Below are 6,842 nucleotides of genomic sequence, written 5' to 3' on the forward strand. Positions count from 1 at the left end.
TCGGTAATCCAAGGCATTTTGTGCCTCAGTAAGAATGGAATATATTAGGGTAACCGCATCATCGCCATCTCTCTCGAATAGTCCAGACTCTATATCTTTTTTTTAATCAGCATAGTATTTTGACATATCAGCAATACATAAATGACATGGTCATTCATGGCCTGCTCATTCTCTAGGATTTTCTCACAAGTAGGGATGACAAAAAATATTCATACCACGTAGGTACAGGCACGTAAAATCTGTCACACGTACTATGAGTTAGATGGCTTAATGAGTATTCTTGGAGAAAATAAACGGATATTTAGTTACCAATTTTCTTACGGACAGAGATACATATTTGATCGTACTTGTACCCGTGGATATTCTTATCTGTTAATAATTAGCAAATTACTTAAATATTAATTTGTTTAATATAAAATTATTATTATTAGAATTAGAATTATTTAGTTGAATATGTAGTTATTATTATTTGACAAAAGAAAAAATAAAATGAATGTCATTTTTGTTATTATTATTTTTATGGGTTAAAATTGAAAATATTTTTTTCTTTAATAGGAATAAAAAATTATTTAACTATATTATTTTTTAAAAAAATTAAATAATAGTATCCATGAATGTTCGTTTAATATCTGTGGGTATCTCAAAATCTACGGATAGCCGTTTGACTGATATCCACACCAGTATGTGGCGAGTACTGATATCATATTTACTAAATATGGCAGATAACGGGGGACTAGTACCCTTGTCCACATGTATCCATTGTCTTTCCTACTCATGAGCAGACCTAGATGGACGTCCAGAGTCTTTGGTGTCATGACAAGGTGTGACACGGAATATAATCAAATCATGTAACCCTCAGCATAATGTCACTGACTTGTGACTGACATACTACGATACTCCTTCGGTATCAAATGACTCTCGTAATTCGCTGGTATGTCATCAAGATCTCTGCGGACGATGCTGATAGGAGCAACCACGAAGGGGGATCTTAGAATGATATGTTCAAATCTAAACTGACGCATGCATCGTTTCGACAGATACTTGTACATCAAATTACTCCCATATGCCATTCATCCAGAGTAATATGAAATGGGGTAGAAGGGAATAGTGTCTCAGTGAGTGACGTATGGTGTCCAGTCGATGTCATCATGCTGAATCCTAGCACATGATCAAATTCGTGTATGCGATGAAAGTGGGATATGATCCACTCTGAAAATGAATAAAAAAACATTAGTAACAATTGTAAAAATAAGGTTTTTAAATTAATAATGGCTATGTAAATCACCGTCAATAAGGTGTAGGAGCCTGCCATTTGCTTTGTCGTCTAAGAAGAACCTTCGCTTAGTTTAGAGTACATGTATATCAAACATGCGGCCCCCAGTTTCACTCGTGAATGACCCGTCAAGTCGATGAAAAATTGTTGTCAAATTGATTAGAAAATTACCATTTTCTTTGTCAGTTTTCAATCGTTGTCTAAACTCTCTTGTTGAGTCATCCAGAATACAATTTTTTTATTTTCTATTTTCAAATATAACACAAAATATTTTAGTCAAATTAAATAAATTATAGGGATGGAGGTAATTGTTGGGTGTATATGAAGTAAAGTTTTCCTTTTTTGTTTATTTTGTGCCCTTTCATGTTCTTTATATTGAGTCAAACCCACTAACATAAGCCCTAAAATCTCTTCTCATGTTCTTTGATGTTCCTCTCTCTATTTCTTCTACTTTCTGATTCAAGCATTCTTCACTTCTTTTTACACATTTAATCATCTTTCTCTTCTGCATTTGATCAACATCGTTCACGATTTTTCTCTCACAGTAGATGAGTTTACCGACTTATTTTTGTTCGACTGGATTTTCCGGTTCATTCCCATCTATCACCGGTTCAATGATATCCAAATCAGCAACCAGACCTAAAAATGGACCGGGTTTACTCAACCGGTTCAACCCATCACTCCAACGTGGAATAATAGTCTTTGATAATATAACCGAAAAGAGAAAATATAGGCCGAATCGAACCGCCGCAAATCCAAGCTACTATTACATAAAGAGAAATGAATGCATTAATTGAAACTTGAAGTGCAAGTTTTCTGTAATGCAACCAAAAACCAAAGAGAGAATGGCAAGAATTTCAAGAATCACTCTGATACCTGATACTTACCCCATTACCGCTGCGAAGAAGGAGAAAGGGTACACGGGTATTGTAGTTGAGTCAGACGATGGTCAAAAGAGGAGAAATGTGGACCTTTTCGCGATAACGAACATCACTCCTCAAGAATCTGATCGATACAAGAGACGAAAGCATCCTCGTGTCGATGCTTCTGCTCCATTGATCGAGACTCTTCCTTTCACCATCAAAATCCCAGTACGTCGCTCTACACCTTTTCTTTCTAAACAAACACAACATGCATGCATGCTATAGAAAGAATTCTGAAATCTTTATTTTTGAATGTGCAGGAACAGGAACAGCTAAATTCCCAGGTAAATATAAGAGAGATTAGAAGAAATCACATTATGTTGGTGAATAATATTTTTCATCTTTTGCCATTTATGTTGTTTTACAGTTGCAAGCCTTCCCTGCAATGAGAGAGGCGTTATTTTCGGACGTCCCCGATGCACAACTTGAAGGAAGTACTCAGTGTGGAAAGATGACCTCAAAGGGTATAGATATGTTTGATTTTTGATGATATACTCGATTCCTATTGTTATGCCTAATGTATTTGATGTCGTTGTTGCAGGCTACATCCCTCTTATTCATAAGGTGGTTCGGGCAGGGATTGTGCCTCGGCTCGTGACATTTTTGATAAGGGATGAGTTGCCTCAACTGCAGGTATGAATCTTTTTCTATCGTGTTCTATCTTTTTTGTGATTATTTGAAGTGAATATTTAGACTTTGCTGACGCTTTATGTTGTACAATGTTAAAAATTATGTATGCAGTCCATGGCAGCGTGGACTCTGGCCAACATTGCCTCGGGATTGTCTGAGCATACAAGAACTCTGATTGAACATGGTGCTGTTCCCCTGCTTGTGCAGCTTCTAAGCTCAGGAAGTGACGAAATCAAAGAACAGGTCAAATCTTCTCCGATCTCGCGGAATTATTGCATTGAGAAAACCATTGTGTATGTATGGATGTGTTGCTTGCTGACAATTTCGTTGTCTCTTGTATTGAACAGGCGATGTGGGCATTAAGTAATATTGCTGCTGATTCCCCGAGCGCAAGGGATGATGTTTTTAATCATGGTGCACTCTCTCCATTATTGTCTATATTGTGGAGTCCTACTTGTATAGCGAAAAATTCTTCATGGAAGATCGCTAATTGGACTTTTTCAAACTTCTGCATTCGAAAGCCTCTTCCAAAGCTTATTGAAAAGGTTGGGAAAATTTTGCGCAAAATATTTCATTTTGCAGTAAATTTAGCATATCCTATATAAACTAATAAATATAAAAACTTTTTACATTGTTAGTATCTTCTCTTCTCCAACTGCATGCTCTCTTGTTATACTTTTCAGATACCACCAGCATTGCCTGACCTTCGGGAACTCTTATTGATGCCTGATGAAGAAATGACGCTACATGGATGCTCCACTCTCTACTGCCTTACTCAAAAGGAATCAGTCGAATTGAACCAAGCTATCATTGATGCAAATATTTGCCCAAGACTTCTAGAGCTACTACTGTAAGTTCTTGACTGATTGCAAAGCCTTTTTTCGGTAGCACTGATACTCTCAGGGATGACTTATGCCTATTTTATTTTCCTCGTATGCACTGATACAGGCTTCCGAAGTCAAAACTTATTGCTCCTGCTCTGCGGACTATAGGAAATATTTCTGGTGGCACTGAAGTTCATAATAAGGTAAAAATAAAAAGATGTGGAACTATCTACTAATTATTGGAACTTCTAATTGTATTGTCATTACCGGTATCAAATGAGAGTTATAATGGCTATTGAGAGAGCATAATTACTCCTTTTGGCTTTTAAATCAAATTGATTTTTTTCTCGCCCATTGCTAGTTAGTAACTTATCATCTTCTTTTCAGCATCTGATTGAGATTGGAGGTCTCCCAATTTTAAACTTTCTTATTACGCAAAGCGAAGATGATATCCTCCGGGAAGTTTGTTGGATAATTTCAAATATCGCAGGTGGGAATGGGACTAGCGAGCATGTACAGGTAAGCAATGATTTGAACATGCTTTATTTAGTAATGAATGATTTGCTTCTGAGTAGCTTCTTGTTGGCTGTTTGTTGAAAATGCTACTCTCATTTTTGGAAGGAATCATGATCATTAGTGAAACTGAATATATGTGATTGAGGAGTGAAGAAAGAAACTCTATGCTTTTTCGTGAAATCTAAGATTTAAGCCTGTTGAACATGAATCACATTCATTTTTGTGTTGCTAAATCTGTTAAACATTATGCTGTTAGCACATTTGTAAAATTAATACCGGGTTTGATTAAAAAATCTGGAGTTATGCTATTTAATTGTCTCATCCGAAAAAGACTAGTTAAACCTTTTAAACATAAAGTATTGTTGAAACTAATGTTATTATGATAACTTTTGTAGGCTATCATTGATGCAGATCTTATTAGTACACTTGTCGATCTTTCAAAAACTGAAACCGATACTAGACAGGCGGCTGCCTGGGGTATTGTCAATGCCACTTGTAATGGCACTCATGAGCAAATTCGGTAAGTTTATTTTACCATTGCATTTTAGTTTTCATTATCAGCGTGATTTTATTTTTCGACATTCTCATTCTTCTGGCCTAAAAGAAAAAGTTTTAAGAAAAATCAGCATAAATAATAAGAAAAAGTTTTAAGAGAATGGCATGTAGTGAATATACTGTTTTGCAGAAAATATTTGATACTTGCATTTTAGACACTTAGGATTGTGATTTATGTTATGATGAAAATTATGACTGATACGTACTATGGACATTGCTCTAGGTTATTGTCGTGTCTAGGATGCATCGAGGCACTCTGTGATCTCTTGACCTTAACAGATCAGGATACTCTGGTAGAATGTTTGGATGGACTCATAAACATATTAATTGTTGGAAAAGCAAACAAGGAAAAGGGACTGTATAACGGAGTCAATATTTATGCTGGAATGGTTGAAGAATGTGGAGGATTGGATAAAATTGCAAGTTTGCAAAATCTTGACAACGAGGAAATTTATAATAGGGTCGTGGAAATTTTGACGCAATATTTTAGTGAGAACCTTGATATAGTATATGAAAAGAATCCTCATACTAGTGTGGATGACACCATGCAAGAGGACCTTGAAGGAGATGAAAAGAATCTTCATACTAGTGTAGATGACACCATGAAAGAGGACCTTGAAGGAGATGAAAAGATTCTGCATACCAGTGTGGATGACACCGTGAAAGAGGGCCTTGAAGGAGATGAAAAGAATCTTCATACTAGTGTGGATGACACCATGAAAGAGGACCTAGAAGGAGATGAAAAGAATCTTCATACTAGTGTGGATGAAACCATAAAAGAGGACCTTGAAGGAGATGAAAAGAATCTTCATACTAATGAGGATGACACCATGAAAGAGGACCTAGAAGGAGATGAAAAGAATCTTCATACTAGTGTGGATGACACCATAAAAGAGGACCTTCAAGTAGATGAAAAGAATCTTCATACAAGTGTGGATGACTCCATGAAAGAGGACCTTGAAGTAGATGAAAAGAATCTGCATACTAGTGTGGATGACACCATGAAAGAGGACCTTGAAGGAGATGAAGAGAATCTTCATACTAGTGTGGATGAAACCATAAAAGAGGACCTTGAAGGAGATGAAAAGAATCTTCATACCAGTGTGGATGACACCAGGGAAGAGGACCTTAAAGTAGATGAAAAGAACATTCATTCAAGTGTGGTAGACACCATGAAAGAGGGCCTTGAAGTAGATGAAAAGAATCTGCATACTAGTGCGGATGAAACCATAAAAGAGGACCTTGAAGGAGATGAAAAGAATCTTCATACAAGTGTGGATGACACCAGGGAAGAGGACCTTAAATTAGATGAAAAGAATATTCATTCAAGTGTGGTAGACACCATGAAAGAGGGCCTTGAAGTAGATGAAAAGAATCTGCATACTAGTGCGGATGAAACCGTGAAAGAGGGTCTTGAAGTAGATGAAGAGAATCTTCATACAAGTATGGATGACACCAAGGAAGAGGACCTTGAAGGAGATGAAAAGAATCTTCATACAAGTGTGGATGACACCATGAGAGAGGACCTTAAAGTAGATGAAAAGAATCTTCATACAAGTGTGGATGACACCATAAAAGAGGACCTTCAAGTAGATGAAAAGAATCTGCATACAAGTGTGGTAGACACCATGAAAGAGGGCCTTGAAGTAGATGAAAAGAATCAGCATACAAGTGTGGTAGACACCATGAAAGAGGGCCTTGAAGGAGATGAAAAGAATCTGCATACTAGTGTGGATGACACCGTGAAAGAGGACCTTAAAGTAGATGAAAAGAATTTTCATACAAGTGTCGATGACACCATAAAAGAGGACCTTGAAGGAGATGAAAAGAATCTGCATACAAGTGTGGTAGACACCATGAAAGAGGGCCTTGAAGTAGATGAAAAGAATCTGCATACAAGTGTGGTAGACACCATGAAAGAGGGCCTTGAAGGAGATGAAAAGAATCTGCATACTAGTGCGGATGAAACCGTGAAAGAGGGTCTTGAAGTAGATGAAAAGAATCTGCATACTAGTGCGGATGAAACCGTGAAAGAGGGTCTTGAAGTAGATGAAAAGAATCTGCATACTAGTGCGGATGAAACCGTGAAAGAGGGTCTTGAAGTAGATGAAAAGAATCTTC

At 36.9% G+C, this 6,842-nt stretch overlaps 1 pseudogene; it reads left to right on the forward strand.

The window, feature by feature from the left end:
• The first annotated feature begins 2,118 nt into the window (after positions 1-2,118).
• Positions 2,119-6,842, forward strand: part of LOC131615011 (uncharacterized) — a 4,935-nt pseudogene continuing 211 nt past the window's right edge.

This window comes from Vicia villosa, linkage group LG6 (assembly GCF_029867415.1).
Source record: "Vicia villosa cultivar HV-30 ecotype Madison, WI linkage group LG6, Vvil1.0, whole genome shotgun sequence".
NCBI classification, from domain to species: domain Eukaryota; kingdom Viridiplantae; phylum Streptophyta; class Magnoliopsida; order Fabales; family Fabaceae; genus Vicia; species Vicia villosa.